General features: G+C 51.0%; 67 non-coding genes and 8 pseudogenes across 67 annotated transcripts; all 75 read left to right on the top strand.

Annotated features, from left to right (window-relative positions):
* Positions 1 to 734: 734 nt before the first annotated feature.
* LOC112698662 (5S ribosomal RNA) lies at positions 735 to 853 on the top strand. The gene has a single exon (XR_003151807.1). It is a non-coding gene; the product is annotated as a 5S ribosomal RNA (ribosomal RNA).
* Positions 854 to 1040: 187 nt separating this feature from the next.
* LOC112698720 (5S ribosomal RNA) lies at positions 1041 to 1159 on the top strand. Its single transcript, XR_003151862.1, has one exon. It is a non-coding gene; the product is annotated as a 5S ribosomal RNA (ribosomal RNA).
* Positions 1160 to 1287: 128 nt separating this feature from the next.
* LOC112698718 (5S ribosomal RNA) lies at positions 1288 to 1406 on the top strand. The gene has a single exon (XR_003151860.1). It is a non-coding gene; the product is annotated as a 5S ribosomal RNA (ribosomal RNA).
* Positions 1407 to 1611: 205 nt separating this feature from the next.
* Positions 1612 to 1730, top strand: LOC112698655 (5S ribosomal RNA). The gene has a single exon (XR_003151800.1). It is a non-coding gene; the product is annotated as a 5S ribosomal RNA (ribosomal RNA).
* A 186-nt stretch (positions 1731 to 1916) lies between these two features.
* LOC112698874 (5S ribosomal RNA) lies at positions 1917 to 2035 on the top strand. The gene has a single exon (XR_003152007.1). It is a non-coding gene; the product is annotated as a 5S ribosomal RNA (ribosomal RNA).
* A 188-nt stretch (positions 2036 to 2223) lies between these two features.
* On the top strand, positions 2224 to 2341 carry LOC112698908 (5S ribosomal RNA). Its single transcript, XR_003152039.1, has one exon. It is a non-coding gene; the product is annotated as a 5S ribosomal RNA (ribosomal RNA).
* Positions 2342 to 2530: 189 nt separating this feature from the next.
* On the top strand, positions 2531 to 2649 carry LOC112699162 (5S ribosomal RNA). Its single transcript, XR_003152279.1, has one exon. It is a non-coding gene; the product is annotated as a 5S ribosomal RNA (ribosomal RNA).
* Positions 2650 to 2833: 184 nt separating this feature from the next.
* On the top strand, positions 2834 to 2945 carry LOC112699402 (5S ribosomal RNA; annotated as a pseudogene).
* Positions 2946 to 3136: 191 nt separating this feature from the next.
* On the top strand, positions 3137 to 3255 carry LOC112698617 (5S ribosomal RNA). Its single transcript, XR_003151764.1, has one exon. It is a non-coding gene; the product is annotated as a 5S ribosomal RNA (ribosomal RNA).
* A 188-nt stretch (positions 3256 to 3443) lies between these two features.
* LOC112698694 (5S ribosomal RNA) lies at positions 3444 to 3562 on the top strand. The gene has a single exon (XR_003151837.1). It is a non-coding gene; the product is annotated as a 5S ribosomal RNA (ribosomal RNA).
* Positions 3563 to 3753: 191 nt separating this feature from the next.
* On the top strand, positions 3754 to 3872 carry LOC112698837 (5S ribosomal RNA). The gene has a single exon (XR_003151971.1). It is a non-coding gene; the product is annotated as a 5S ribosomal RNA (ribosomal RNA).
* A 186-nt stretch (positions 3873 to 4058) lies between these two features.
* Positions 4059 to 4177, top strand: LOC112698866 (5S ribosomal RNA). Its single transcript, XR_003152000.1, has one exon. It is a non-coding gene; the product is annotated as a 5S ribosomal RNA (ribosomal RNA).
* A 188-nt stretch (positions 4178 to 4365) lies between these two features.
* Positions 4366 to 4484, top strand: LOC112698552 (5S ribosomal RNA). The gene has a single exon (XR_003151702.1). It is a non-coding gene; the product is annotated as a 5S ribosomal RNA (ribosomal RNA).
* A 193-nt stretch (positions 4485 to 4677) lies between these two features.
* LOC112698616 (5S ribosomal RNA) lies at positions 4678 to 4796 on the top strand. The gene has a single exon (XR_003151763.1). It is a non-coding gene; the product is annotated as a 5S ribosomal RNA (ribosomal RNA).
* Positions 4797 to 4983: 187 nt separating this feature from the next.
* On the top strand, positions 4984 to 5102 carry LOC112698794 (5S ribosomal RNA). Its single transcript, XR_003151931.1, has one exon. It is a non-coding gene; the product is annotated as a 5S ribosomal RNA (ribosomal RNA).
* Positions 5103 to 5288: 186 nt separating this feature from the next.
* On the top strand, positions 5289 to 5405 carry LOC112699278 (5S ribosomal RNA). Its single transcript, XR_003152365.1, has one exon. It is a non-coding gene; the product is annotated as a 5S ribosomal RNA (ribosomal RNA).
* Positions 5406 to 5601: 196 nt separating this feature from the next.
* On the top strand, positions 5602 to 5720 carry LOC112698938 (5S ribosomal RNA). Its single transcript, XR_003152067.1, has one exon. It is a non-coding gene; the product is annotated as a 5S ribosomal RNA (ribosomal RNA).
* A 187-nt stretch (positions 5721 to 5907) lies between these two features.
* Positions 5908 to 6026, top strand: LOC112698828 (5S ribosomal RNA). Its single transcript, XR_003151963.1, has one exon. It is a non-coding gene; the product is annotated as a 5S ribosomal RNA (ribosomal RNA).
* Positions 6027 to 6213: 187 nt separating this feature from the next.
* On the top strand, positions 6214 to 6323 carry LOC112699511 (5S ribosomal RNA; annotated as a pseudogene).
* Positions 6324 to 6788: 465 nt separating this feature from the next.
* Positions 6789 to 6908, top strand: LOC112699029 (5S ribosomal RNA). Its single transcript, XR_003152154.1, has one exon. It is a non-coding gene; the product is annotated as a 5S ribosomal RNA (ribosomal RNA).
* A 196-nt stretch (positions 6909 to 7104) lies between these two features.
* Positions 7105 to 7220, top strand: LOC112699479 (5S ribosomal RNA; annotated as a pseudogene).
* A 192-nt stretch (positions 7221 to 7412) lies between these two features.
* On the top strand, positions 7413 to 7529 carry LOC112699211 (5S ribosomal RNA). Its single transcript, XR_003152324.1, has one exon. It is a non-coding gene; the product is annotated as a 5S ribosomal RNA (ribosomal RNA).
* A 187-nt stretch (positions 7530 to 7716) lies between these two features.
* On the top strand, positions 7717 to 7834 carry LOC112698937 (5S ribosomal RNA). Its single transcript, XR_003152066.1, has one exon. It is a non-coding gene; the product is annotated as a 5S ribosomal RNA (ribosomal RNA).
* A 477-nt stretch (positions 7835 to 8311) lies between these two features.
* On the top strand, positions 8312 to 8424 carry LOC112699537 (5S ribosomal RNA; annotated as a pseudogene).
* Positions 8425 to 8608: 184 nt separating this feature from the next.
* LOC112699312 (5S ribosomal RNA) lies at positions 8609 to 8724 on the top strand. The gene has a single exon (XR_003152393.1). It is a non-coding gene; the product is annotated as a 5S ribosomal RNA (ribosomal RNA).
* A 182-nt stretch (positions 8725 to 8906) lies between these two features.
* On the top strand, positions 8907 to 9022 carry LOC112699416 (5S ribosomal RNA). Its single transcript, XR_003152485.1, has one exon. It is a non-coding gene; the product is annotated as a 5S ribosomal RNA (ribosomal RNA).
* A 178-nt stretch (positions 9023 to 9200) lies between these two features.
* LOC112699432 (5S ribosomal RNA) lies at positions 9201 to 9311 on the top strand (annotated as a pseudogene).
* Positions 9312 to 9490: 179 nt separating this feature from the next.
* LOC112699128 (5S ribosomal RNA) lies at positions 9491 to 9609 on the top strand. Its single transcript, XR_003152247.1, has one exon. It is a non-coding gene; the product is annotated as a 5S ribosomal RNA (ribosomal RNA).
* Positions 9610 to 9794: 185 nt separating this feature from the next.
* On the top strand, positions 9795 to 9909 carry LOC112699318 (5S ribosomal RNA). Its single transcript, XR_003152399.1, has one exon. It is a non-coding gene; the product is annotated as a 5S ribosomal RNA (ribosomal RNA).
* Positions 9910 to 10840: 931 nt separating this feature from the next.
* LOC112698561 (5S ribosomal RNA) lies at positions 10841 to 10959 on the top strand. Its single transcript, XR_003151711.1, has one exon. It is a non-coding gene; the product is annotated as a 5S ribosomal RNA (ribosomal RNA).
* Positions 10960 to 11148: 189 nt separating this feature from the next.
* On the top strand, positions 11149 to 11267 carry LOC112698494 (5S ribosomal RNA). Its single transcript, XR_003151646.1, has one exon. It is a non-coding gene; the product is annotated as a 5S ribosomal RNA (ribosomal RNA).
* Positions 11268 to 11454: 187 nt separating this feature from the next.
* Positions 11455 to 11573, top strand: LOC112700869 (5S ribosomal RNA). Its single transcript, XR_003153756.1, has one exon. It is a non-coding gene; the product is annotated as a 5S ribosomal RNA (ribosomal RNA).
* Positions 11574 to 11760: 187 nt separating this feature from the next.
* LOC112698743 (5S ribosomal RNA) lies at positions 11761 to 11878 on the top strand. The gene has a single exon (XR_003151883.1). It is a non-coding gene; the product is annotated as a 5S ribosomal RNA (ribosomal RNA).
* Positions 11879 to 12065: 187 nt separating this feature from the next.
* LOC112700868 (5S ribosomal RNA) lies at positions 12066 to 12184 on the top strand. Its single transcript, XR_003153755.1, has one exon. It is a non-coding gene; the product is annotated as a 5S ribosomal RNA (ribosomal RNA).
* Positions 12185 to 12374: 190 nt separating this feature from the next.
* LOC112698493 (5S ribosomal RNA) lies at positions 12375 to 12493 on the top strand. The gene has a single exon (XR_003151645.1). It is a non-coding gene; the product is annotated as a 5S ribosomal RNA (ribosomal RNA).
* A 187-nt stretch (positions 12494 to 12680) lies between these two features.
* LOC112699234 (5S ribosomal RNA) lies at positions 12681 to 12794 on the top strand. Its single transcript, XR_003152346.1, has one exon. It is a non-coding gene; the product is annotated as a 5S ribosomal RNA (ribosomal RNA).
* A 188-nt stretch (positions 12795 to 12982) lies between these two features.
* On the top strand, positions 12983 to 13101 carry LOC112700867 (5S ribosomal RNA). The gene has a single exon (XR_003153754.1). It is a non-coding gene; the product is annotated as a 5S ribosomal RNA (ribosomal RNA).
* Positions 13102 to 13288: 187 nt separating this feature from the next.
* On the top strand, positions 13289 to 13406 carry LOC112698882 (5S ribosomal RNA). Its single transcript, XR_003152015.1, has one exon. It is a non-coding gene; the product is annotated as a 5S ribosomal RNA (ribosomal RNA).
* Positions 13407 to 13593: 187 nt separating this feature from the next.
* On the top strand, positions 13594 to 13712 carry LOC112700866 (5S ribosomal RNA). Its single transcript, XR_003153753.1, has one exon. It is a non-coding gene; the product is annotated as a 5S ribosomal RNA (ribosomal RNA).
* Positions 13713 to 13900: 188 nt separating this feature from the next.
* On the top strand, positions 13901 to 14018 carry LOC112698742 (5S ribosomal RNA). The gene has a single exon (XR_003151882.1). It is a non-coding gene; the product is annotated as a 5S ribosomal RNA (ribosomal RNA).
* A 188-nt stretch (positions 14019 to 14206) lies between these two features.
* LOC112700865 (5S ribosomal RNA) lies at positions 14207 to 14325 on the top strand. Its single transcript, XR_003153752.1, has one exon. It is a non-coding gene; the product is annotated as a 5S ribosomal RNA (ribosomal RNA).
* A 188-nt stretch (positions 14326 to 14513) lies between these two features.
* Positions 14514 to 14632, top strand: LOC112700864 (5S ribosomal RNA). The gene has a single exon (XR_003153751.1). It is a non-coding gene; the product is annotated as a 5S ribosomal RNA (ribosomal RNA).
* A 188-nt stretch (positions 14633 to 14820) lies between these two features.
* On the top strand, positions 14821 to 14939 carry LOC112700863 (5S ribosomal RNA). Its single transcript, XR_003153750.1, has one exon. It is a non-coding gene; the product is annotated as a 5S ribosomal RNA (ribosomal RNA).
* Positions 14940 to 15127: 188 nt separating this feature from the next.
* On the top strand, positions 15128 to 15245 carry LOC112698741 (5S ribosomal RNA). The gene has a single exon (XR_003151881.1). It is a non-coding gene; the product is annotated as a 5S ribosomal RNA (ribosomal RNA).
* A 188-nt stretch (positions 15246 to 15433) lies between these two features.
* Positions 15434 to 15549, top strand: LOC112698918 (5S ribosomal RNA). The gene has a single exon (XR_003152048.1). It is a non-coding gene; the product is annotated as a 5S ribosomal RNA (ribosomal RNA).
* A 188-nt stretch (positions 15550 to 15737) lies between these two features.
* LOC112699247 (5S ribosomal RNA) lies at positions 15738 to 15850 on the top strand (annotated as a pseudogene).
* A 188-nt stretch (positions 15851 to 16038) lies between these two features.
* Positions 16039 to 16156, top strand: LOC112698740 (5S ribosomal RNA). The gene has a single exon (XR_003151880.1). It is a non-coding gene; the product is annotated as a 5S ribosomal RNA (ribosomal RNA).
* Positions 16157 to 16343: 187 nt separating this feature from the next.
* LOC112700861 (5S ribosomal RNA) lies at positions 16344 to 16462 on the top strand. The gene has a single exon (XR_003153748.1). It is a non-coding gene; the product is annotated as a 5S ribosomal RNA (ribosomal RNA).
* Positions 16463 to 16649: 187 nt separating this feature from the next.
* LOC112699233 (5S ribosomal RNA) lies at positions 16650 to 16763 on the top strand. The gene has a single exon (XR_003152345.1). It is a non-coding gene; the product is annotated as a 5S ribosomal RNA (ribosomal RNA).
* A 190-nt stretch (positions 16764 to 16953) lies between these two features.
* Positions 16954 to 17072, top strand: LOC112700860 (5S ribosomal RNA). The gene has a single exon (XR_003153747.1). It is a non-coding gene; the product is annotated as a 5S ribosomal RNA (ribosomal RNA).
* A 190-nt stretch (positions 17073 to 17262) lies between these two features.
* Positions 17263 to 17381, top strand: LOC112700859 (5S ribosomal RNA). Its single transcript, XR_003153746.1, has one exon. It is a non-coding gene; the product is annotated as a 5S ribosomal RNA (ribosomal RNA).
* Positions 17382 to 17568: 187 nt separating this feature from the next.
* On the top strand, positions 17569 to 17687 carry LOC112700858 (5S ribosomal RNA). Its single transcript, XR_003153745.1, has one exon. It is a non-coding gene; the product is annotated as a 5S ribosomal RNA (ribosomal RNA).
* A 187-nt stretch (positions 17688 to 17874) lies between these two features.
* LOC112700857 (5S ribosomal RNA) lies at positions 17875 to 17993 on the top strand. Its single transcript, XR_003153744.1, has one exon. It is a non-coding gene; the product is annotated as a 5S ribosomal RNA (ribosomal RNA).
* Positions 17994 to 18180: 187 nt separating this feature from the next.
* On the top strand, positions 18181 to 18299 carry LOC112700855 (5S ribosomal RNA). The gene has a single exon (XR_003153743.1). It is a non-coding gene; the product is annotated as a 5S ribosomal RNA (ribosomal RNA).
* A 187-nt stretch (positions 18300 to 18486) lies between these two features.
* On the top strand, positions 18487 to 18605 carry LOC112700854 (5S ribosomal RNA). The gene has a single exon (XR_003153742.1). It is a non-coding gene; the product is annotated as a 5S ribosomal RNA (ribosomal RNA).
* A 186-nt stretch (positions 18606 to 18791) lies between these two features.
* Positions 18792 to 18910, top strand: LOC112700853 (5S ribosomal RNA). The gene has a single exon (XR_003153741.1). It is a non-coding gene; the product is annotated as a 5S ribosomal RNA (ribosomal RNA).
* A 186-nt stretch (positions 18911 to 19096) lies between these two features.
* LOC112698927 (5S ribosomal RNA) lies at positions 19097 to 19214 on the top strand. The gene has a single exon (XR_003152057.1). It is a non-coding gene; the product is annotated as a 5S ribosomal RNA (ribosomal RNA).
* A 187-nt stretch (positions 19215 to 19401) lies between these two features.
* LOC112700852 (5S ribosomal RNA) lies at positions 19402 to 19520 on the top strand. The gene has a single exon (XR_003153740.1). It is a non-coding gene; the product is annotated as a 5S ribosomal RNA (ribosomal RNA).
* Positions 19521 to 19708: 188 nt separating this feature from the next.
* LOC112700851 (5S ribosomal RNA) lies at positions 19709 to 19827 on the top strand. Its single transcript, XR_003153739.1, has one exon. It is a non-coding gene; the product is annotated as a 5S ribosomal RNA (ribosomal RNA).
* A 187-nt stretch (positions 19828 to 20014) lies between these two features.
* Positions 20015 to 20133, top strand: LOC112700848 (5S ribosomal RNA). Its single transcript, XR_003153737.1, has one exon. It is a non-coding gene; the product is annotated as a 5S ribosomal RNA (ribosomal RNA).
* Positions 20134 to 20320: 187 nt separating this feature from the next.
* LOC112698986 (5S ribosomal RNA) lies at positions 20321 to 20438 on the top strand. Its single transcript, XR_003152112.1, has one exon. It is a non-coding gene; the product is annotated as a 5S ribosomal RNA (ribosomal RNA).
* Positions 20439 to 20623: 185 nt separating this feature from the next.
* LOC112699260 (5S ribosomal RNA) lies at positions 20624 to 20737 on the top strand. The gene has a single exon (XR_003152361.1). It is a non-coding gene; the product is annotated as a 5S ribosomal RNA (ribosomal RNA).
* A 186-nt stretch (positions 20738 to 20923) lies between these two features.
* LOC112700847 (5S ribosomal RNA) lies at positions 20924 to 21042 on the top strand. The gene has a single exon (XR_003153736.1). It is a non-coding gene; the product is annotated as a 5S ribosomal RNA (ribosomal RNA).
* Positions 21043 to 21231: 189 nt separating this feature from the next.
* Positions 21232 to 21349, top strand: LOC112698739 (5S ribosomal RNA). The gene has a single exon (XR_003151879.1). It is a non-coding gene; the product is annotated as a 5S ribosomal RNA (ribosomal RNA).
* A 185-nt stretch (positions 21350 to 21534) lies between these two features.
* Positions 21535 to 21653, top strand: LOC112698560 (5S ribosomal RNA). Its single transcript, XR_003151710.1, has one exon. It is a non-coding gene; the product is annotated as a 5S ribosomal RNA (ribosomal RNA).
* A 188-nt stretch (positions 21654 to 21841) lies between these two features.
* Positions 21842 to 21958, top strand: LOC112699123 (5S ribosomal RNA). Its single transcript, XR_003152243.1, has one exon. It is a non-coding gene; the product is annotated as a 5S ribosomal RNA (ribosomal RNA).
* A 184-nt stretch (positions 21959 to 22142) lies between these two features.
* LOC112699371 (5S ribosomal RNA) lies at positions 22143 to 22256 on the top strand. The gene has a single exon (XR_003152446.1). It is a non-coding gene; the product is annotated as a 5S ribosomal RNA (ribosomal RNA).
* Positions 22257 to 22445: 189 nt separating this feature from the next.
* On the top strand, positions 22446 to 22556 carry LOC112699417 (5S ribosomal RNA; annotated as a pseudogene).
* A 185-nt stretch (positions 22557 to 22741) lies between these two features.
* LOC112698736 (5S ribosomal RNA) lies at positions 22742 to 22859 on the top strand. Its single transcript, XR_003151878.1, has one exon. It is a non-coding gene; the product is annotated as a 5S ribosomal RNA (ribosomal RNA).
* A 189-nt stretch (positions 22860 to 23048) lies between these two features.
* Positions 23049 to 23162, top strand: LOC112699232 (5S ribosomal RNA). The gene has a single exon (XR_003152344.1). It is a non-coding gene; the product is annotated as a 5S ribosomal RNA (ribosomal RNA).
* Positions 23163 to 23350: 188 nt separating this feature from the next.
* LOC112699421 (5S ribosomal RNA) lies at positions 23351 to 23462 on the top strand (annotated as a pseudogene).
* A 183-nt stretch (positions 23463 to 23645) lies between these two features.
* On the top strand, positions 23646 to 23763 carry LOC112698787 (5S ribosomal RNA). Its single transcript, XR_003151924.1, has one exon. It is a non-coding gene; the product is annotated as a 5S ribosomal RNA (ribosomal RNA).
* A 184-nt stretch (positions 23764 to 23947) lies between these two features.
* On the top strand, positions 23948 to 24063 carry LOC112698917 (5S ribosomal RNA). The gene has a single exon (XR_003152047.1). It is a non-coding gene; the product is annotated as a 5S ribosomal RNA (ribosomal RNA).
* Positions 24064 to 24250: 187 nt separating this feature from the next.
* Positions 24251 to 24367, top strand: LOC112698702 (5S ribosomal RNA). The gene has a single exon (XR_003151845.1). It is a non-coding gene; the product is annotated as a 5S ribosomal RNA (ribosomal RNA).
* Positions 24368 to 24554: 187 nt separating this feature from the next.
* Positions 24555 to 24673, top strand: LOC112700846 (5S ribosomal RNA). Its single transcript, XR_003153735.1, has one exon. It is a non-coding gene; the product is annotated as a 5S ribosomal RNA (ribosomal RNA).
* Positions 24674 to 24814: the final 141 nt, after the last annotated feature.

Here is a 24814-nt window from a genome sequence, read left to right as displayed (position 1 = left end):
ACCGAGGAACTGAGAGGGGCAGCCGTGACCGAGAGCGAGGAGCAGCAGATTCAGAGGAACTGACGAGCTTATGATGACCGAGTGAGAGACTGAGAGTGGCGGTGACGAACTGAGGAACTGAGACTGAGGAACCGAGTGAGAGGCTGAGATGAGTGAGATCCGTCGAGGAGACTGGAGAGTGGAGACGAGACGACTGAGATCCTGGGTGGCGCTACCGTCTGCCGAGGAACTGAGAGGAGAGGACCGAGGAGTGAGTGTGAGACTGTGACTGTGAGAGTAACGCAGCCGTTTAGGTGGGTGACCGAGGAACTGAGAGGAGAGTGACCGAGGAGAGGGGATTAGGGATTGGGGAATGGGGAATGGCCGTTTAGGGTTTCAGGCTTTCAACCGTTTAGGTGGGTCATGGGTGGGGAATGGGGATTGGGTCGGGTCGGGTCGGTTGGGGTGGGTTCATGGGTTCTGGGTTTGGGTTCATGGGAATGGGGTGATGGCAGCCCAAAAAAAAAAAAAACCTTCAGCCCGCCGGGCCAGCCCGCCCCGCCCCGCCGAAGCCCGCCAAAGCCGACGGTTTAAACGGTTTGGGTTAGGCGGGCTTTTGTCTTACGGCGGTCCCAAATTTCCAGCCCAGCCCGCCATTTTTGGCGGGTTACGCGGGCCGGCCCGGCGAATTAAGGCCCGTTTGCCACCCCTACTCGCGCTGCATGGTTAACAAAATTGTGTGTGCGAACTATAATAGGTGCGATCATACCAGCACTAATGCACCGGATCCCATCAGAACTCCGCAGTTAAGCGTGCTTGGGCGAGAGTAGTACTAGGATGGGTGACCTCTTGGGAAGTACTCGTGTTGCACCACTTTTTTTTTTTTTTAACGTCGTGCCGACCTTCATTCTTTAAATGACGCTATCCCGAGTAGGACACCTAAGGGCGAGCCGCAATGGCCTCATCCTCGACAGACACCTACGGTACCCGCAAGGCTTCGCAGATAGTGTTACGCTCTCTCGCGCCGCATGGTTAACAAAATTGTGTGTGCGAACTATAATAGGTGCGATCATACCAGCACTAATGCACCGGATCCCATCAGAACTCTGCAGTTAAGCGTGCTTGGGCGAGAGTAGTACTAGGATGGGTGACCTCCTGGGAAGTCCTCGTCTTGCACCTCTTTTTTTTTTTTTTAACGTCGTGCCGACCTTCATTCTTTAAATGACGCTATCCCGAGTAGGACACCTAAGGGCGTGTTACGCTCTCTCGCGCCGCATGGTTAACAAAATTGTGTGTGCGAACTATAATAGGTGCGATCATACCAGCACTAATGCACCGGATCCCATCAGAACTCTGCAGTTAAGCGTGCTTGGGCGAGAGTAGTACTAGGATGGGTGACCTCCTGGGAAGTCCTCGTCTTGCACCTCTTTTTTTTTCTTGCACCTCTTTTTTTTTTTTTAACGTCGTGCCGACCTTCATCCTTTAAATGACGCTATCCCGAGTAGGACACCTAAGGGCGAGCCGCAATGGCCTCATCCTCGACAGGCACCAACGGTACCCGCAAGGCTTCGCGGATAGTGTTACGCTCTCTCGCGCCGCATGGTTAACAGAATTGTGTGTGCGAACTATAATAGGTGCGATCATACCAGCACTAATGCACCGGATCCCATCAGAACTCCGCAGTTAAGCGTGCTTGGGCGAGAATAGTACTAGGATGGGTGACCTCTTGGGAAGTCCTCGTGTTGCACCACTTTTTTTTTTTTTAACGTCGTGCCGACCTTCATTCTTTAAATGACGCTATCACGAGTAGGACACCTAAGGGCGAGCCGCAATGGCCTCATCCTCGACAGACACCTACGGTACCCGCAAGGCTTCGCAGATAGTGTTACGCTCTCTCGCGCCGCATGGTTAACAAAATTGTGTGTGCGAACTATAATAGGTGCGATCATACCAGCACTAATGCACGGGATCCCATCAGAACTCCGCAGTTAAGCGTGCTTGGGCGAGAGTAGTACTAGGATGGGTGTTCTCCTGGGAAGTCCTCGTGTTGCACCTCTTTTTTTTTTTTTTTAACGTCGTGCCGACCTTCATTCTTTAAATGACGCTATCCCGAGTAGGACACCTAAGGGCGAGCCGCAATGGCCTCATCCTCGATAGGCACCTACGGTACACGCAAGGCTTCGCAGATAGTGTTACGCTCTCTCGCGCCGCATGGTTAACAAAATTGTGTGTGCGAACTATAATAGGTGCGATCATACCAGCAATAATGCACCGGATCCCATCAGAACTCCGCAGTTAAGCTGCTTGGGCGAGAGTAGTACTAGGATGGGTGACCTCCTGGGAAGTCCTCGTGTTGCACCTCTTTTTTTTTTTTTTTTAACGTCGTGCCGACCTTCATTCTTTAAATGACGCTATCCCGAGTAGGACACCTAAGGGCGAGCCGCAATGGCCTCATCCTCGACAGGCACCTACGGTACCCGCAAGGCTTCGCGGATAGTGTTACGCTCTCTCGCGCCGCATGGTTAACAAAATTGTGTGTGCGAACTATAATAGGTGCGATCATACCAGCACTAATGCATCGGATCCCATCAGAACTCCGCAATTAAGCGTGCTTGGGCGAGAGTAGTACTTGGATGGGTGACCTCCTGCGAAGTCATCGTATTGCACCTTTTTTTTTTTTTTAACGTCGTGCCGACCTTCATTCTTTAAATGACGCTATCCCGAGTAGGACACCTAAGGGCGAGCCGCAATGGCCTCATCCTCGACAGACACCTACGGTACCCGCAAGGCTTCGCGGATAGTGTTACGCTCTCTCGCGCCAATGGTTAACAAAATTGTGTGTGCGAACTATAATAGGTGCGATCATACCAGCACTAATGTACCGGATCCTATCAGAACTCCGCAGTTAAGCGTGCTTGGGCGAGAGTAGTACTAGGATGGGCTGGGAAGTCCTCGTGTTGCACCTCTTTTTTTTTTTTTTTTTTAACGTCGTGCCGACCTTCATTCTTTAAATGACGCTATCCCGAGTAGGACAGCTAAGGGCGAGCCGCAATGGCCTCATCCTCGACAGGCACGTACGGTACCCGCAAGGCTTCGCGGATAGTGTTACGCTCTCTCGCGCTGCATGGTTAACAAAATTGTGTGTGCGAACTATAATAGGTGCGATCATACCAGCACTAATGCACCGGATCCCATCAGAACTCCGCAGTTAAGCGTGCTTGGGCGAGAGTAGTACTAGGATGGGTGACCTCTTGGGAAGTCCTCGTGTTGCACCACTTTTTTTTTTTTTTTAATGTCGTGCCGACCTTCATTCTTTAAATGACGCTATCCCGAGTAGGACACCTTAGGGCGAGCCGCAATGGCCTCATCCTCGACAGACACCTACGGTACCCGCAAGGCTTCGCGGATAGTGTTACGCTCTCTCGCGCCACATGGTTAACAAAATTGTGTGTGCGAACTATAATAGGTGCGATCATACCAGCACTAATGCACCGGATCCCATCAGAACTCCGCAGTTAAGCTTGCTTGGGCGAGAGTAGTACTAGGATGGGTGACCTCCTGGGAAGTTCTCGTGTTGCACCTGTTTTTTTTTTTTTTATTTAACGTCGTGCCGACCTTTATTCTCTAAATGACGCTATTCCGAGTAGGACACCTAAGGGCGAGGTTCAATGGCCTCATCCTCGGCAGGCACCTACGGTGACCGCAAGGCTTCGCGGATAGTGTTACGCTCTCTCGCGCCACATGGTTAACAAAATTGTGTGTGCGAACTATAATAGGTGCGATCATACCAGCACTAATGCACCGGATCCCATCAGAACTCCGCAGTTAAGCGTGCTTGGGCGAGAGTAGTAGTAGGATGGGTGACTTCCTGGGAAGTCCTCGTGTTGCACCTGTTTTTTTTTTTTTAACGTCGTGCCGACCTTCATTCTTTAAATGACGCTATCCCGAGTAGGACACCTAAGGGCGAGCCGCAATGGCCTCATCCTCGACAGGCACCTACGGTACCCGCAAGGCTTCGCGGATATTGTTACGCTCTCTCGCGTCGCATGGTTAACAAAATTGTGTGTGCGAACTATAATAGGTGCGATCATACCAGCACTAATGCACCGGATCCCATCAGAACTCCGCAGTTAAGCGTGCTTGGTCGAGAATAGTACTAGGATGGGTGACCTCTTGGGAAGTCCTCGTGTTGCACCACTTTTTTTTTTTTTTTAACGTCGTGCCGACCTTCATTCTTTAAATGACGCTATCACGAGTAGGACACCTAAGGGCGAGCCGCAATGGCCTCATCCTCGACAGGCACCTACGGTACCCGCAAGGCTTCGCAGATAGTGTTACGCTCTCTCGGGCCGCATGGTTAACAAAATTGTGTGTGCGAACTATAATAGGTGCGATCATACCAGCACTAATGCACCGGATCCCATCAGAACTCCGCAGTTAAGCGTGCTTGGGCGAGAGTAGTACTAGGATGGGTGACCTCCTGGGAAGTCCTCGTTTTGCACCTCTTTTTTTTTTTTTTTTTTTTAACGTCGTGCCGACCTTCATTCTTTAAATGACGCTATCCCGAGTAGGACACCTAAGGGCGAGCCGCAATGGCCTCATCCTCGACAGGCACGTACGGTACCCGCAAGGCTTCGCGGATAGTGTTACGCTCTCTCGCGCTGCATGGTTAACAAAATTGTGTGTGCGAACTATAATAGGTGCGATCATACCAGCACTAATGCACCGGATCCCATCAGAACTCCGCAGTTAAGCGTGCTTGGGCGAGAGTAGTACTAGGATGGGTGACCTCTTGGGAAGTCCTCGTGTTGCACCACTTTTTTTTTTTTTTAATGTCGTGCCGACCTTCATTCTTTAAATGACGCTATCCCGAGTAGGACACCTAAGGGCGAGCCGCAATGGCCTCATCCTCGACAGACACCTACGGTACCTGCAAGGCTTCGCGGATAGTGTTACGCTCTCTCGCGCCACATGGTTAACAAAATTGTGTGTGCGAACTATAATAGGTGCGATCATACCAGTACTAATGCACCGGATCCCATCAGAACTCCGCAGTTAAGCGTGCTTGGGCGAGAGTAGTACTAGGATGGGTGACCTCTTGGGAAGTACTCGTGTTGCACCACTTTTTTTTTTTTTAACGTCGTGCCGACCTTCATTCTTTAAATGACGCTATCCCGAGTAGGACACCTAAGGGCGAGCCGCAATGGCCTCATCCTCGACAGACACCTACGGTACCCGCAAGGCTTCGCAGATAGTGTTACGCTCTCTCGCGCCGCATGGTTAACAAAATTGTGTGTGCGAACTATAATAGGTACGATCATACCAGCACTAATGCACCGGATCCCATCAGAACTGCAGTTAAGCGTGCTTGGGCGAGAGTAGTACTAGGATGGGTGACCTCCTGGGAAGTCCTCGTGTTGCACCTCTTTTTTTTTTTTTTTTTTTTTTTAACGTCGTGCCGACCTTCATTCTTTAAATGACGCTATCCCGAGTAGGACACCTAAGGACGAGCCGCAATGGCCTCATCCTCGACAGACACCTACGGTACCCGCAAGGCTTCGCGGATAGTGTTACGCTCTCTCGCGCCACATGGTTAACAAAATTGTGTGTGCGAACTATAATAGGTGCGATCATACCAGCACTAATGCACCGGATCCCGTCAGAACTCTACAGTTAAGCGTGCTTGGGCGAGAGTAGTACTGGGATGGGTGACCTCCTGGGAAGTCCTCGTGTTGCACTTGTTTTTTTTTTTTTTAACGTCGTGCCGACCTTCATTCTTTAAATGACGCTATCCCGAGTAGGACACCTAAGGGCGAGCCGCAATGGCCTCATCCTCGACAGGCACCTACGGTACCCGCAAGGCTTCGCGGATAGTGTTACGCTCTCTCGCGCCGCATGGTTAACAGAATTGTGTGTGCGAACTATAATAGGTGCGATCATACCAGCACTAATGCACCGGATCCCATCAGAACTCCACAGTTAAGCGTGCTTGGGCGAGAATAGTACTAGGATGGGTGACCTCTTGGGAAGTCCTCGTGTTGCACCACTTTTTTTTTTTTTTAACGTCGTGCCGACCTTCATTCTTTAAATGACGCTATCCCGAGTAGGACACCTAAGGGCGAGCCGCAATGGCCTCATCCTCGACAGACACCTACGGTACCCGCAAGGCTTCGCGGATAGTGTTACGCTCTCTCGCGCCACATGGTTAACAAAATTGTGTGTGCGAACTATAATAGGTGCGATCATACCAGCACTAATGCACCGATCCCATCAGAACTCCGCAGTTAAGCGTGCTTGGGCGAGAGTAGTACTAGGATGGGCTGGGAAGTCCTCGTGTGCACCTCTTTTTTTTTTTTTAACGTCGTGCCGACCTTCATTCTTTAAATGACGCTATCCGAGTAGGACACCTAAGGGCGAGCCGCAATGGCCTCATCCTCGACAGCACCTACGTACCGCAGGCTTCGGGATAGTGTTACGCTTCTCGCGCCGCATGGTTAACAAAATGTGTACTAATATGATCATAGCCTTGCCCGATCTACTCCGATAAGCTGCGGGCGAGAGTAGTACTAGGATGGGTGACCTCTTGGGAGTCCTCGCGTTGCACCACTTTTTTTTTTTTTTTTTTTTTTTTTTTTTTAACGTCGTGCCGACCTTCATTCTTTAAATGACGCTATCCCGAGTAGGACACCTAAGGGCGAGCCGCAATGGCCTCATCCTCGACAGGCACCTACGGTACCCGCAAGGCTTCGCGGATAGTGTTACGCTCTCTCGCGCCGCATGGTTAACAAAATTGTGTGTGCGAACTATAATAGGTCGATCATACCAGCACTAATGCTCCGGATCCCATCAGAACTCCGCAGTTAAGCGTGCTTGGGCGAGAGTAGTACTAGGATGGGTGACCTCCTGGGAAGTCCTCGTGTTGCACCTATTTTTTTTTTTTTTTTTTTTTTTTAACGTCGTGCCGACCTTCATTCTTTAAATGACGCTATCCCGAGTAGGACACCTAAGGACGAGCCGCAATGGCCTCATCCTCGACAGACACCTACGGTACCCGCAAGGCTTCGCGGATAGTGTTACGCTCTCTCGCGCCACATGGTTAACAAAATTGTGTGTGCGAACTATAATAGGTGCGATCATACCAGCACTAATGCACCGATCCCATCAGAACTCCGCAGTTAAGCGGCTTGGGCGAGAGTAGTATAGGATGGGTGACCTCCTGGGAAGTCCTCGTGTTGCACCTTTTTTTTTTTTTTTTTTTTTTAACGTCGTGCCGACCTTCATTCTTTAAATGACGCTTATCCCGAGTAGGACACCTAAGGCGAGCCGCAATGGCCTCATCCTCGACAGGCACCTACGGTACCCGCAAGGCTTCGCGGATAGTGTTACGCTCTCTCGCGCCACATGGTTACAAAATTGTGTGTGCGAACTATAATAGGTGCAATCATACCAGCACTAATGCACCGGATCCATCAGAACTCCGCAGTTAAGCGTGCTTGGGCGAGAGTAGTACTAGGATGGGTGACCTCCTGGAAGTCCTCGTGTTGCACCATTTTTTTTTTTTTTTAACGTCGTGCCGACCTTCATTCTTTAAATGACGCTATCCGAGTAGGACACCTAAGGACGAGCCGCAATGGCCTTCATCCTCGACAGACACCTACGGTACCCGCAAGGCTTCGCGGATAGTGTTACGCTCTCTCGCGCCACATGGTTAACAAAATTGTGTGTGCGAACTATAATAGGTGCGATCATACCAGCACTAATGCACCGGATCCCATCAGAACTCCGCAGTTAAGCGTGCTTGGGCGAGAGTAGTACTAGGATGGGTGACTCCTGGGAAGTCCTCGTGTTGCACCTGTTTTTTTTTTTTTTTTAACGTCGTGCCGACCTTCATTCTTTAAATGACGCTATCCCGAGTAGGACACCTAAGGCGAGCCGCAATGGCCTCATCCTCGACAGCAACCTACGGTACCCGCAAGGCTTCGCGGATAGTGTTACGCTCTCTCGCGCCACATGGTTAACAAAAATTGTGTGTGCGAACTATAATAGGTGCGATCATACCAGCCACTAATGCACCGGATCCATCAGAACTCCGCAGTAAGCGTGCTTGGCGAGAGTAGTACTAGGATGGGTGACCTCTGGGAGTCCTCGTGTTACCTGTTTTTTTTTTTTTAACGTCGTGCGACCTTCATTCTTTAAATGACGCTATCCGAGTAGGACACTAAGGCGAGCCGCAATGGCTCATCCTCGAAGCACCTACGGTACCGCAGGCTTCGCGGATAGTGTTACGCTCTCTCGGCCGCATGGTTAACAAATTGTGTGTGCGAACTATAATAGGTGCGATCATACAGCACTAATGCACCGGATCCCATCAGAACTCCCAGTTAAGCGTGCTTGGCGAGATAGTACTAGGATGGGTGACCTCTGGGAAGTCCTCTGTTGCACCCTTTTTTTTTTTTTTTTAACGTCGTGCCGACCTTCATTCTTTAAATGACGCTATCCGAGTAGGACACCTAAGGCGAGCCGCAATGGCCTCATCTCGACAGCACCTACGGTACCCGCAAGGCTTCGCAGATAGTGTTACGCTCTCTCGCGCCGCATGGTTAACAAAATTGTGTGTGCGAACTATAATAGGTGCGATCATACCAGCACTAATGCACCGGATCCCATCAGAATCCGCAGTTAAGCGTGCTTGGGCGAGAGTAGTACTAGGATGGGTGACTCCTGGAAGTCCTCGTGTTGCACCTCCTTTTTTTTTTTAACGTCGTGCCGACCTTCATTCTTTAAATGACGCTATCCGAGTAGGACACCTAAGGGCGAGCCGCAATGGCCTCATCCTCGACAGACACCTACGGTACCCGCAAGCTTCGCGGATAGTGTTACGCTCTCTCCGCCGCATGGTTAACAAAATTGTGTGTGCGAACTATAATAGGTGCGATCATACCAGCACTAATGACCGGATCCCATCAGAACTCCGCAGTTAAGCGTGCTTGGGCGAGAGTAGTACTTGGATGGGTGACTCCTGGGAAGTCTCGTGTTGCAACCTTTTTTTTTTAACGTCGTGCCGACCTTCATTTTTAAATGACGCTATCCCGAGTAGGACACCTAAGGGCGAGCCGCAATGGCCTCATCCTCGACAGACACCTACGGTACCCGCAAGGCTTCGCGGATAGTGTTACGCTTCTCGCGCCATGGTTAACAAAATTGTGTGTGCGAACTATAATAGGTGCGATCATACCAGCACTAATGCACCGGATCCCATCAGAACTCCGCAGTTAAGCTGCTTGGGCGAGAGTAGTACTAGGATGGCCTGGGAAGTCCTCGTGTTGCACCTCTTTTTTTTAACGTCGTGCCGACCTTCATTCTTTAAATGACGCTATCCCGAGTAGGACACCTAAGGGCGAGCCGCAATGGCCTCATCCTCGACAGGCACTACGGTACCCGCAAGGCTTCGCGATAGTGTTACGCTCTCTCGCGCTGCATGGTTAACAAAATTGTGTGTGCGAATTATAATAGGTGCGATCATACCAGCACTAATGCACCGGATCCCATCAGAACTCCGAGTTAAGCGTGCTTGGGCGAGAGTAGTACTAGGATGGGTGACCTTCTTGGGAAGTCCTCGTGTTGCACCACTTTTTTTTTTTTTTTAACGTCGTGCCGACCTTCATTCTTTAAATGACGCTACCCGAGTAGGACACCTAAGGGCGAGCCGCAATGGCCTCATCCTCGACAGCACCTACGGTACCCGCAAGGCTTCGCAGATAGTGTTACGCTCTCTCGCGCCCATGGTTAACAAAATTGTGTGTGCGAACTATAATAGGTGCGATATACCAGCACTAATGCACCGGATCCCATCAGAACTCCGCAGTTAAGCGTGCTTGGGCGAGAGTAGTACTGGATGGGAGACCTCCTGGGAAGTCTCGTTTGCACTTTTTTTTTTTATTTAACGTCGTGCCGACCTTCATTTCTAAATGACGCTATCCCGAGTAGGACACCTAAGGGCGAGGCAATGGCCTCATCCTCGACAGACCCTACGGTCCCGCAGCTTCGGGATATGTTCGCTCCCCGCTGCCCATGGTTAAATTTGTGTGGAACTATAATAGGTGCGATCATACAGCATAATGCCCGATCCCATCAGACTCCGAGTTAAGCGTGTTTGCGGAGTAGTACTAGGATGGGGACTCCTGGGAAGTCCTGTGTTGCACTCTTTTTTTTTTTTTTTTTAACGTCGTGCCGACCTTCATTCTTTAAATGACGCTATCCGAGTAGGACACCTAAGGGCGAGCCGCAATGGCCTCATCCTCGACAGGCCCTACGTACCCGCAAGGCTTCGCGGATATGTTACGCTCTCTCGCGCCGCATGGTTAACAAAATTGTGTGTGCGAACTATAATAGTGCGATCATACAGCACTAATGCACCGGATCCCATCGAATCCGCGTTAAGCGTGCTTGGTCGAGATAGTCTAGGATGGGTGACCTCCTGGGAAGTCCCTGTGTTCACCTCTTTTTTTTTTTTTTTTTAACGTCGTGCGACCTTCATTTTTAAATGACGCTATCCCGAGTAGAACCTAAGGCGACCGCAATGGCTCACCTCACAGCCATACGGTACCCGCAGGCTTCGCGATAGGTTACGCCTCTCGGCGCATGGTTAACAAAATGTGTGTGCGAACTATAAAGGGCGATCATACCAGCACTAAGCACCGGATCCCATCAGAATCGCAGTTTAAGCGTGCTTGGGCGAGGTAGACTAGGTGGTGACCTCCTGGAAGTCCTCGTGTTTTTTTTTTTTTTTTTTTTTTTTTTTGGGGGGGGGGGGGGGGGGGGGGGGGGGGGGCCCTACAAAATTGTGTGTGCGAACTATAATAGGTGCGATCATACCAGCACTAATGCACCGGATCCCATCAGAACTCCGCAGTTAAGCGTGCTTGGGCGAGAGTAGTACTAGGATGGGTGACCTCCTGGGAAGTCCTCGTGTTGCACCCTTTTTTTTTTTTTTTTTAACGTCGTGCCGACCTTCATTCTTTAAATGACGCTATCCCGAGTAGGACACCTAAGGGCGAGCCGCAATGGCCTCATCCTCGACAGGCACCTACGGTACCCGCAAGGCTTCGCGGATAGTGTTACGCTCTCTCGCGCCGCATGGTTAACAAAATTGTGTGTGCGAACTATAATAGGTGCGATCATACCAGCACTAATGCACCGGATCCCATCAGAACTCCGCAGTTAAGCGTGCTTGGGCGAGAGTAGTACTAGGATGGGTGACCTCCTGGGAAGTCCTCGTGTTGCACCTTTTTTTTTTTTTTTTAACGTCGTGCCGACCTTCATTCTTTAAATGACGCTATCCCGAGTAGGACACCTAAGGGCGAGCCGCAATGGCCTCATCCTCGACAGGCACCTACGGTACCCGCAAGGCTTCGCGGATAGTGTTACGCTCTCTCGCGCCGCATGGTTAACAAAATTGTGTGTGCGAACTATAATAGGTGCGATCATACCAGCACTAATGCACCGGATCCCATCAGAACTCCGCAGTTAAGCGTGCTTGGGCGAGAGTAGTACTAGGATGGGTGACCTCCTGGGAAGTCCTCGTGTTGCACCTCTTTTTTTTTTTTTTAACGTCGTGCCGACCTTCATTCTTTAAATGACGCTATCCCGAGTAGGACACCTAAGGGCGAGCCGCAATGGCCTCATCCTCGACAGGCACCTACGGTACCCGCAAGGCTTCGCGGATAGTGTTACGCTCTCTCGCGCCGCATGGTTAACAAAATTGTGTGTGCGAACTATAATAGGTGCGATCATACCAGCACTAATGCACCGGATCCCATCAGAACTCCGCAGTTAAGCGTGCTTGGGCGAGAGTAGTACTAGGATGGGTGACCTCTGGGAAGTCCTCGTGTTGCACCTCTTTTTTTTTTTTTTAACGTCGTGCCGACCTTCATTCTTTAAATGACGCTATCCCGAGTAGGACACCTAAGGGCGAGCCGCAATGGCCTCATCCTCGACAGGCACCTACGGTACCCGCAAGGCTTCGCGGATAGTGTTACGCTCTCTCGCGCCGCATGGTTAACAAAATTGTGTGTGCGAACTATAATAGGTGCGATCATACCAGCACTAATGCACCGGATCCCATCAGAACTCCGCAGTTAAGCGTGCTTGGGCGAGAGTAGTACTAGGATGGGTGACCTCCTGGGAAGTCCTCGTGTTGCACCTCTTTTTTTTTTTTTTTTTAACGTCGTGCCGACCTTCATTCTTTAAATGACGCTATCCCGAGTAGGACACCTAAGGGCGAGCCGCAATGGCCTCATCCTCGACAGGCACCTACGGTACCCGCAAGGCTTCGCAGATAGTGTTACGCTCTCTCGCGCCGCATGGTTAACAAAATTGTGTGTGCGAACTATAATAGGTGCGATCATACCAGCACTAATGCACCGGATCCCATCAGAACTCCGCAGTTAAGCGTGCTTGGGCGAGAGTAGTACTAGGATGGGTGACCTCCTGGGAAGTCCTCGTGTTGCACCTTTTTTTTTTTTTTTTAACGTCGTGCCGACCTTCATTCTTTAAATGACGCTATCCCGAGTAGGACACCTAAGGGCGAGCCGCAATGGCCTCATCCTCGACAGGCACCTACGGTACCCGCAAGGCTTCGCGGATAGTGTTACGCTCTCTCGCGCCGCATGGTTAACAAAATTGTGTGTGCGAACTATAATAGGTGCGATCATACCAGCACTAATGCACCGGATCCCATCAGAACTCCGCAGTTAAGCGTGCTTGGGCGAGAGTAGTACTAGGATGGGTGCTGGGAAGTCCTCGTGTTGCACCTCTTTTTTTTTTTTTTTAACGTCGTGCCGACCTTCATTCTTTAAATGACGCTATCCCGAGTAGGACACCTAAGGGCGAGCCGCAATGGCCTCATCCTCGACAGGCACCTACGGTACCCGCAAGGCTTCGCAGATAGTGTTACGCTCTCTCGCGCCGCATGGTTAACAAAATTGTGTGTGCGAACTATAATAGGTGCGATCATACCAGCACTAATGCACCGGATCCCATCAGAACTCCGCAGTTAAGCGTGCTTGGGCGAGAGTAGTACTAGGATGGGTGACCTCCTGGGAAGTCCTCGTGTTGCACCTCTTTTTTTTTTTTTTAACGTCGTGCCGACCTTCATTCTTTAAATGACGCTATCCCGAGTAGGACACCTAAGGGCGAGCCGCAATGGCCTCATCCTCGACAGGCACCTACGGTACCCGCAAGGCTTCGCGGATAGTGTTACGCTCTCTCGCGCCGCATGGTTAACAAAATTGTGTGTGCGAACTATAATAGGTGCGATCATACCAGCACTAATGCACCGGATCCCATCAGAACTCCGCAGTTAAGCGTGCTTGGGCGAGAGTAGTACTAGGATGGGTGACCTCTGGGAAGTCCTCGTGTTGCACCCTTTTTTTTTTTTTTTAACGTCGTGCCGACCTTCATTCTTTAAATGACGCTATCCCGAGTAGGACACCTAAGGGCGAGCCGCAATGGCCTCATCCTCGACAGGCACCTACGGTACCCGCAAGGCTTCGCGGATAGTGTTACGCTCTCTCGCGCCGCATGGTTAACAAAATTGTGTGTGCGAACTATAATAGGTGCGATCATACCAGCACTAATGCACCGGATCCCATCAGAACTCCGCAGTTAAGCGTGCTTGGGCGAGAGTAGTACTAGGATGGGTGACCTCCTGGGAAGTCCTCGTGTTGCACCTCTTTTTTTTTTTTTTTAACGTCGTGCCGACCTTCATTCTTTAAATGACGCTATCCCGAGTAGGACACCTAAGGGCGAGCCGCAATGGCCTCATCCTCGACAGGCACCTACGGTACCCGCAAGGCTTCGCGGATAGTGTTACGCTCTCTCGCGCCGCATGGTTAACAAAATTGTGTGTGCGAACTATAATAGGTGCGATCATACCAGCACTAATGCACCGGATCCCATCAGAACTCCGCAGTTAAGCGTGCTTGGGCGAGAGTAGTACTAGGATGGGTGACCTCTGGGAAGTCCTCGTGTTGCACCTCTTTTTTTTTTTTTTTAACGTCGTGCCGACCTTCATTCTTTAAATGACGCTATCCCGAGTAGGACACCTAAGGGCGAGCCGCAATGGCCTCATCCTCGACAGGCACCTACGGTACCCGCAAGGCTTCGCGGATAGTGTTACGCTCTCTCGCGCCGCATGGTTAACAAAATTGTGTGTGCGAACTATAATAGGTGCGATCATACCAGCACTAATGCACCGGATCCCATCAGAACTCCGCAGTTAAGCGTGCTTGGGCGAGAGTAGTACTAGGATGGGTGACCTCCTGGGAAGTCCTCGTGTTGCACCTCTTTTTTTTTTTTTTTAACGTCGTGCCGACCTTCATTCTTTAAATGACGCTATCCCGAGTAGGACACCTAAGGGCGAGCCGCAATGGCCTCATCCTCGACAGGCACCTACGGTACCCGCAAGGCTTCGCGGATAGTGTTACGCTCTCTCGCGCCGCATGGTTAACAAAATTGTGTGTGCGAACTATAATAGGTGCGATCATACCAGCACTAATGCACCGGATCCCATCAGAACTCCGCAGTTAAGCGTGCTTGGGCGAGAGTAGTACTAGGATGGGTGACCTCCTGGGAAGTCCTCGTGTTGCACCTCTTTTTTTTTTTTTTTAACGTCGTGCCGACCTTCATTCTTTAAATGACGCTATCCCGAGTAGGACACCTAAGGGCGAGCCGCAATGGCCTCATCCTCGACAGGCACCTACGGTACCCGCAAGGCTTCGCGGATAGTGTTACGCTCTCTCGCGCCGCATGGTTAACAAAATTGTGTGTGCGAACTATAATAGGTGCGATCATACCAGCACTAATGCACCGGATCCCATCAGAACTCCGCAGTTAAGCGTGCTTGGGCGAGAGTAGTACTAGGATGGGTGACCTCCTGGGAAGTCCTCGTGTTGCACCTCTTTTTTTTTTTTTTTAACGTCGTGCCGACCTTCATTCTTTAAATGACGCTATCCCGAGTAGGACACCTAAGGGCGAGCCGCAATGGCCTCATCCTCGACAGGCACCTACGGTACCCGCAAGGCTTCGCGGATAGTGTTACGCTCTCTCGCGCCGCATGGTTAACAAAATTGTGTGTGCGAACTATAATAGGTGCGATCATACCAGCACTAATGCACCGGATCCCATCAGAACTCCGCAGTTAAGCGTGCTTGGGCGAGAGTAGTACTAGGATGGGTGACCTCTGGGAAGTCCTCGTGTTGCACCTCTTTTTTTTTTTTTTTAACGTCGTGCCGACCTTCATTCTTTAAATGACGCTATCCCGAGTAGGACACCTAAGGGCGAGCCGCAATGGCCTCATCCTCGACAGGCACCTACGGTACCCGCAAGGCTTCGCGGATAGTGTTACGCTCTCTCGCGCCGCATGGTTAACAAAATTGTGTGTGCGAACTATAATAGGTGCGATCATACCAGCACTAATGCACCGGATCCCATCAGAACTCCGCAGTTAAGCGTGCTTGGGCGAGAGTAGTACTAGGATGGGTGACCTGGGAAGTCCTCGTGTTGCACCTCTTTTTTTTTTTTTTTAACGTCGTGCCGACCTTCATTCTTTAAATGACGCTATCCCGAGTAGGACACCTAAGGGCGAGCCGCAATGGCCTCATCCTCGACAGGCACCTACGGTACCCGCAAGGCTTCGCGGATAGTGTTACGCTCTCTCGCGCCACATGGTTAACAAAATTGTGTGTGCGAACTATAATAGGTGCGATCATACCAGCACTAATGCACCGGATCCCATCAGAACTCCGCAGTTAAGCGTGCTTGGGCGAGAGTAGTACTAGGATGGTGCTGGGAAGTCCTCGTGTTGCACCTCTTTTTTTTTTTTTTTAACGTCGTGCCGACCTTCATTCTTTAAATGACGCTATCCCGAGTAGGACACCTAAGGGCGAGCCGCAATGGCCTCATCCTCGACAGGCACCTACGGTACCCGCAAGGCTTCGCGGATAGTGTTACGCTCTCTCGCGCCGCATGGTTAACAAAATTGTGTGTGCGAACTATAATAGGTGCGATCATACCAGCACTAATGCACCGGATCCCATCAGAACTCCGCAGTTAAGCGTGCTTGGGCGAGAGTAGTACTAGGATGGGTGACCTCTGGGAAGTCCTCGTGTTGCACCTCTTTTTTTTTTTTTTAACGTCGTGCCGACCTTCATTCTTTAAATGACGCTATCCCGAGTAGGACACCTAAGGGCGAGCCGCAATGGCCTCATCCTCGACAGGCACCTACGGTACCCGCAAGGCTTCGCGGATAGTGTTACGCTCTCTCGCGCCGCATGGTTAACAAAATTGTGTGTGCGAACTATAATAGGTGCGATCATACCAGCACTAATGCACCGGATCCCATCAGAACTCCGCAGTTAAGCGTGCTTGGGCGAGAGTAGTACTAGGATGGGTGACCTCCTGGGAAGTCCTCGTGTTGCACCTCTTTTTTTTTTTTTTAACGTCGTGCCGACCTTCATTCTTTAAATGACGCTATCCCGAGTAGGACACCTAAGGGCGAGCCGCAATGGCCTCATCCTCGACAGGCACCTACGGTACCCGCAAGGCTTCGCGGATAGTGTTACGCTCTCTCGCGCCGCATGGTTAACAAAATTGTGTGTGCGAACTATAATAGGTGCGATCATACCAGCACTAATGCACCGGATCCCATCAGAACTCCGCAGTTAAGCGTGCTTGGGCGAGAGTAGTACTAGGATGGGTGCTGGGAAGTCCTCGTGTTGCACCTCTTTTTTTTTTTTTTTTTAACGTCGTGCCGACCTTCATTCTTTAAATGACGCTATCCCGAGTAGGACACCTAAGGGCGAGCCGCAATGGCCTCATCCTCGACAGGCACCTACGGTACCCGCAAGGCTTCGCGGATAGTGTTACGCTCTCTCGCGCCGCATGGTTAACAAAATTGTGTGTGCGAACTATAATAGGTGCGATCATACCAGCACTAATGCACCGGATCCCATCAGAACTCCGCAGTTAAGCGTGCTTGGGCGAGAGTAGTACTAGGATGGGTGACCTCCTGGGAAGTCCTCGTGTTGCACCTCTTTTTTTTTTTTTTTTTAACGTCGTGCCGACCTTCATTCTTTAAATGACGCTATCCCGAGTAGGACACCTAAGGGCGAGCCGCAATGGCCTCATCCTCGACAGGCACCTACGGTACCCGCAAGGCTTCGCGGATAGTGTTACGCTCTCTCGCGCCGCATGGTTAACAAAATTGTGTGTGCGAACTATAATAGGTGCGATCATACCAGCACTAATGCACCGGATCCCATCAGAACTCCGCAGTTAAGCGTGCTTGGGCGAGAGTAGTACTAGGATGGGTGACCTCCTGGGAAGTCCTCGTGTTGCACCTCTTTTTTTTTTTTTTAACGTCGTGCCGACCTTCATTCTTTAAATGACGCTATCCCGAGTAGGACACCTAAGGGCGAGCCGCAATGGCCTCATCCTCGACAGGCACCTACGGTACCCGCAAGGCTTCGCGGATAGTGTTACGCTCTCTCGCGCCGCATGGTTAACAAAATTGTGTGTGCGAACTATAATAGGTGCGATCATACCAGCACTAATGCACCGGATCCCATCAGAACTCCGCAGTTAAGCGTGCTTGGGCGAGAGTAGTACTAGGATGGGTGACCTCCTGGGAAGTCCTCGTGTTGCACCTCTTTTTTTTTTTTTTTAACGTCGTGCCGACCTTCATTCTTTAAATGACGCTATCCGAGTAGGACACCTAAGGGCGAGCCGCAATGGCCTCATCCTCGACAGGCACCTACGGTACCCGCAAGGCTTCGCGGATAGTGTTACGCTCTCTCGCGCCGCATGGTTAACAAAATTGTGTGTGCGAACTATAATAGGTGCGATCATACCAGCACTAATGCACCGGATCCCATCAGAACTCCGCAGTTAAGCGTGCTTGGGCGAGAGTAGTACTAGGATGGGTGACCTCCTGGGAAGTCCTCGTGTTGCACCTCTTTTTTTTTTTTTTTAACGTCGTGCCGACCTTCATTCTTTAAATGACGCTATCCCGAGTAGGACACCTAAGGGCGAGCCGCAATGGCCTCATCCTCGACAGGCACCTACGGTACCCGCAAGGCTTCGCGATAGTGTTACGCTCTCTCGCGCCGCATGGTTAACAAAATTGTGTGTGCGAACTATAATAGGTGCGATCATACCAGCACTAATGCACCGGATCCCATCAGAACTCCGCAGTTAAGCGTGCTTGGGCGAGAGTAGTACTAGGATGGGTGACCTCCTGGGAAGTCCTCGTGTTGCACCTCTTTTTTTTTTTTTTTAACGTCGTGCCGACCTTCATTCTTTAAATGACGCTATCCCGAGTAGGACACCTAAGGGCGAGCCGCAATGGCCTCATCCTCGACAGGCACCTACGGTACCCGCAAGGCTTCGCGATAGTGTTACGCTCTCTCGCGCCGCATGGTTAACAAAATTGTGTGTGCGAACTATAATAGGTGCGATCATACCAGCACTAATGCACCGGATCCCATCAGAACTCCGCAGTTAAGCGTGCTTGGGCGAGAGTAGTACTAGGATGGGTGACCTCCTGGGAAGTCCTCGTGTTGCACCTCTTTTTTTTTTTTTAACGTCGTGCCGACCTTCATTCTTTAAATGACGCTATCCCGAGTAGGACACCTAAGGGCGAGCCGCAATGGCCTCATCCTCGACAGGCACCTACGGTACCCGCAAGGCTTCGCGGATAGTGTTACGCTCTCTCGCGCCGCATGGTTAACAAAATTGTGTGTGCGAACTATAATAGGTGCGATCATACCAGCACTAATGCACCGGATCCCATCAGAACTCCGCAGTTAAGCGTGCTTGGGCGAGAGTAGTACTAGGATGGGTGACCTCCTGGGAAGTCCTCGTGTTGCACCTCTTTTTTTTTTTTTAACGTCGTGCCGACCTTCATTCTTTAAATGACGCTATCCCGAGTAGGACACCTAAGGGCGAGCCGCAATGGCCTCATCCTCGACAGGCACCTACGGTACCCGCAAGGCTTCGCGGATAGTGTTACGCTCTCTCGCGCCGCATGGTTAACAAAATTGTGTGTGCGAACTATAATAGGTGCGATCATACAGCACTAATGCACCGGATCCCATCAGAACTCCGCAGTTAAGCGTGCTTGGGCGAGAGTAGTACTAGGATGGGTGACCTCCTGGGAAGTCCTCGTGTTGCACCTCTTTTTTTTTTTTTTTAACGTCGTGCCGACCTTCATTCTTTAAATGACGCTATCCCGAGTAGGACACCTAAGGGCGAGCCGCAATGGCCTCATCCTCGACAGGCACCTACGGTACCCGCAAGGCTTCGCGGATAGTGTTACGCTCTCTCGCGCGCATGGTTAACAAAATTGTGTGTGCGAACTATAATAGGTGCGATCATACCAGCACTAATGCACCGGATCCCATCAGAACTCCGCAGTTAAGCGTGCTTGGGCGAGAGTAGTACTAGGATGGGTGACCTCCTGGGAAGTCCTCGTGTTGCACCTCTTTTTTTTTTTTTTTAACGTCGTGCCGACCTTCATTCTTTAAATGACGCTATCCCGAGTAGGACACCTAAGGGCGAGCCGCAATGGCCTCATCCTCGACAGGCACCTACGGTACCCGCAAGGCTTCGCGGATAGTGTTACGCTCTCTCGCGCCGCATGGTTAACAAAATTGTGTGTGCGAACTATAATAGGTGCGATCATACCAGCACTAATGCACCGGATCCCATCAGAACTCCGCAGTTAAGCGTGCTTGGGCGAGAGTAGTACTAGGATGGGTGACCTCCTGGGAAGTCCTCGTGTTGCACCTCTTTTTTTTTTTTTTAACGTCGTGCCGACCTTCATTCTTTAAATGACGCTATCCCGAGTAGGACACCTAAGGGCGAGCCGCAATGGCCTCATCCTCGACAGGCACCTACGGTACCCGCAAGGCTTCGCGGATAGTGTTACGCTCTCTCGCGCCGCATGGTTAACAAAATTGTGTGTGCGAACTATAATAGGTGCGATCATACCAGCACTAATGCACCGGATCCCATCAGAACTCCGCAGTTAAGCGTGCTTGGGCGAGAGTAGTACTAGGATGGGTGACCTCCTGGGAAGTCCTCGTGTTGCACCTCTTTTTTTTTTTTTTAACGTCGTGCCGACCTTCATTCTTTAAATGACGCTATCCCGAGTAGGACACCTAAGGGCGAGCCGCAATGGCCTCATCCTCGACAGGCACCTACGGTACCCGCAAGGCTTCGCGGATAGTGTTACGCTCTCTCGCGCCGCATGGTTAACAAAATTGTGTGTGCGAACTATAATAGGTGCGATCATACCAGCACTAATGCACCGGATCCCATCAGAACTCCGCAGTTAAGCGTGCTTGGGCGAGAGTAGTACTAGGATGGGTGACCTCCTGGGAAGTCCTCGTTTGCACCCTTTTTTTTTTTTTAACGTCGTGCCGACCTTCATTCTTTAAATGACGCTATCCCGAGTAGGACACCTAAGGGCGAGCCGCAATGGCCTCATCCTCGACAGGCACCTACGGTACCCGCAAGGCTTCGCGGATAGTGTTACGCTCTCTCGCGCCGCATGGTTAACAAAATTGTGTGTGCGAACTATAATAGGTGCGATCATACCAGCACTAATGCACCGGATCCCATCAGAACTCCGCAGTTAAGCGTGCTTGGGCGAGAGTAGTACTAGGATGGGTGCTGGGAAGTCCTCGTGTTGCACCTTTTTTTTTTTTTTTAACGTCGTGCCGACCTTCATTCTTTAAATGACGCTATCCCGAGTAGGACACCTAAGGGCGAGCCGCAATGGCCTCATCCTCGACAGGCACCTACGGTACCCGCAAGGCTTCGCGGATAGTGTTACGCTCTCTCGCGCCGCATGGTTAACAAAATTGTGTGTGCGAACTATAATAGGTGCGATCATACCAGCACTAATGCACCGGATCCCATCAGAACTCCGCAGTTAAGCGTGCTTGGGCGAGAGTAGTACTAGGATGGGTGACCTCCTGGGAAGTCCTCGTGTTGCACCTCTTTTTTTTTTTTTTTTAACGTCGTGCCGACCTTCATTCTTTAAATGACGCTATCCCGAGTAGGACACCTAAGGGCGAGCCGCAATGGCCTCATCCTCGACAGGCACCTACGGTACCCGCAAGGCTTCGCGGATAGTGTTACGCTCTCTCGCGCCGCATGGTTAACAAAATTGTGTGTGCGAACTATAATAGGTGCGATCATACCAGCACTAATGCACCGGATCCCATCAGAACTCCGCAGTTAAGCGTGCTTGGGCGAGAGTAGTACTAGGATGGGTGACCTCTGGGAAGTCCTCGTGTTGCACCTCTTTTTTTTTTTTAACGTCGTGCCGACCTTCATTCTTTAAATGACGCTATCCCGAGTAGGACACCTAAGGGCGAGCCGCAATGGCCTCATCCTCGACAGGCACCTACGGTACCCGCAAGGCTTCGCAGATAGTGTTACGCTCTCTCGCGCCGCATGGTTAACAAAATTGTGTGTGCGAACTATAATAGGTGCGATCATACCAGCACTAATGCACCGGATCCCATCAGAACTCCGCAGTTAAGCGTGCTTGGGCGAGAGTAGTACTAGGATGGGTGACCTCCTGGGAAGTCCTCGTGTTGCACCCTTTTTTTTTTTTTTTTTAACGTCGTGCCGACCTTCATTCTTTAAATGACGCTATCCGAGTAGGACACCTAAGGGCGAGCCGCAATGGCCTCATCCTCGACAGGCACCTACGGTACCCGCAAGGCTTCGCGGATAGTGTTACGCTCTCTCGCGCCGCATGGTTAACAAAATTGTGTGTGCGAACTATAATAGGTGCGATCATACCAGCACTAATGCACCGGATCCCATCAGAACTCCGCAGTTAAGCGTGCTTGGGCGAGAGTAGTACTAGGATGGTGACCTCTGGGAAGTCCTCGTGTTGCACCCTTTTTTTTTTTTTTAACGTCGTGCCGACCTTCATTCTTTAAATGACGCTATCCCGAGTAGGACACCTAAGGGCGAGCCGCAATGGCCTCATCCTCGACAGGCACCTACGGTACCCGCAAGGCTTCGCGGATAGTGTTACGCTCTCTCGCGCCCATGGTTAACAAAATTTGTGTGCGAACTATAATAGGTGCGATCATACCAGCACTAATGCACCGGATCCCATCAGAACTCCGCAGTTAAGCGTGCTTGGGCGAAGTAGTACTAGGATGGGTGCCTGGGAAGTCCTCGTGTTGCACCTCTTTTTTTTTTTTTTTTAACGTCGTGCCGACCTTCATTCTTTAAATGACGCTATCCCGAGTAGGACACCTAAGGGCGAGCCGCAATGGCCTCATCCTCGACAGGCACCTACGGTACCCGCAAGGCTTCGCGGATAGTGTTACGCTCTCTCGCGCCGCATGGTTAACAAAATTGTGTGTGCGAACTATAATAGGTGCGATCATACCAGCACTAATGCACCGGATCCCATCAGAACTCCGCAGTTAAGCGTGCTTGGGCGAGTAGTACTAGGATGGTGCTGGGAAGTCCTCGTGTTGCACCTCTTTTTTTTTTTTTAACGTCGTGCCGACCTTCATTCTTTAAATGACGCTATCCCGAGTAGGACACCTAAGGGCGAGCCGCAATGGCCTCATCCTCGACAGGCACCTACGGTACCCGCAAGGCTTCGCAGATAGTGTTACGCTCTCTCGCGCCGCATGGTTAACAAAATTTGTGTGCGAACTATAATAGGTGCGATCATACCAGCACTAATGCACCGGATCCCATCAGAACTCCGCAGTTAAGCGTGCTTGGGCGAGAGTAGTACTAGGATGGGTGACCTCTGGGAAGTCCTCGTGTTGCACCTCTTTTTTTTTTTTTTTTAACGTCGTGCCGACCTTCATTCTTTAAATGACGCTATCCCGAGTAGGACACCTAAGGGCGAGCCGCAATGGCCTCATCCTCGACAGGCACCTACGGTACCCGCAAGGCTTCGCGGATAGTGTTACGCTCTCTCGCGCCGCATGGTTAACAAAATTGTGTGTGCGAACTATAATAGGTGCGATCATACCAGCACTAATGCACCGGATCCCATCAGAACTCCGCAGTTAAGCGTGCTTGGGCGAGAGTAGTACTAGGATGGGTGCTGGGAAGTCCTCGTGTTGCACCTCTTTTTTTTTTTTTTTTAACGTCGTGCCGACCTTCATTCTTTAAATGACGCTATCCCGAGTAGGACACCTAAGGGCGAGCCGCAATGGCCTCATCCTCGACAGCACCTACGGTACCCGCAAGGCTTCGCGGATAGTGTTACGCTCTCTCGCGCCGCATGGTTAACAAAATTGTGTGTGCGAACTATAATAGGTGCGATCATACCAGCACTAATGCACCGGATCCCATCAGAACTCCGCAGTTAAGCGTGCTTGGGCGAGAGTAGTACTAGGATGGTGCTGGGAAGTCCTCGTTTGCACCTCTTTTTTTTTTTTTAACGTCGTGCCGACCTTCATTCTTTAAATGACGCTATCCCGAGTAGGACACCTAAGGGCAGCCGCAATGGCCTCATCCTCGACAGGCACCTACGGTACCCGCAAGGCTTCGGATAGTGTTACGCTCTCTCGCGCCGCATGGTTAACAAAATTGTGTGTGCGAACTATAATAGGTGCGATCATACCAGCACTAATGCACCGGATCCCATCAGAACTCCGCAGTTAAGCGTGCTTGGGCGAGAGTAGTACTAGGATGGTGACCTCCTGGGAAGTCCTCGTGTTGCACCTCTTTTTTTTTTTTTTTAACGTCGTGCCGACCTTCATTCTTTAAATGACGCTATCCCGAGTAGGACACCTAAGGGCGAGCCGCAATGGCCTCATCCTCGACAGGCACCTACGGTACCCGCAAGGCTTCGCGGATAGTGTTACGCTCTCTCGCGCATGGTTAAAAAATTGTGTGTGCGAACTATAATAGGTGCGATCATACCAGCACTAATGCACCGGATCCCATCAGAACTCCGCAGTTAAGCGTGCTTGGGCGAGAGTAGTACTAGGATGGGTGACCTGGGAAGTCCTCGTGTTGCACCTCTTTTTTTTTTTTTTAACGTCGTGCCGACCTTCATTCTTTAAATGACGCTATCCCGAGTAGGACACCTAAGGGCGAGCCGCAATGGCCTCATCCTCGACAGGCACCTACGGTACCCGCAAGGCTTCGCGGATAGTGTTACGCTCTCTCGCGCCGCATGGTTAACAAAATTGTGTGTGCGAACTATAATAGGTGCGATCATACCAGCACTAATGCACCGGATCCCATCAGAACTCCGCAGTTAAGCGTGCTTGGGCGAGAAGTACTAGGATGGGTGACCTCCTGGGAAGTCCTCGTGTTGCACCTCTTTTTTTTTTTTTTAACGTCGTGCCGACCTTCATTCTTTAAATGACGCTATCCCGAGTAGGACACCTAAGGGCGAGCCGCAATGGCCTCATCCTCGACAGGCACCTACGGTACCCGCAAGGCTTCGCAGATAGTGTTACGCTCTCTCGCGCCGCATGGTTAACAAAATTGTGTGTGCGAACTATAATAGGTGCGATCATACCAGCACTAATGCACCGGATCCCATCAGAACTCCGCAGTTAAGCGTGCTTGGGCGAGAGTAGTACTAGGATGGGTGACCTCCTGGGAAGTCCTCGTGTTGCACCTCTTTTTTTTTTTTTTTTAACGTCGTGCCGACCTTCATTCTTTAAATGACGCTATCCCGAGTAGGACACTAAGGCGAGCCGCAATGGCCTCCTCGACAGGCACCGGTACCCGCAAGGCTTCGCAGATAGTGTTACGCTCTCTC

This window comes from Arachis hypogaea, chromosome 6 (assembly GCF_003086295.3).
Source record: "Arachis hypogaea cultivar Tifrunner chromosome 6, arahy.Tifrunner.gnm2.J5K5, whole genome shotgun sequence".
In the NCBI taxonomy this organism is placed as follows: domain Eukaryota; kingdom Viridiplantae; phylum Streptophyta; class Magnoliopsida; order Fabales; family Fabaceae; genus Arachis; species Arachis hypogaea.
The sequence above is the reverse complement of the archived record's forward strand: the minus strand, read 5'-3'. Positions and strand labels throughout refer to the sequence as shown.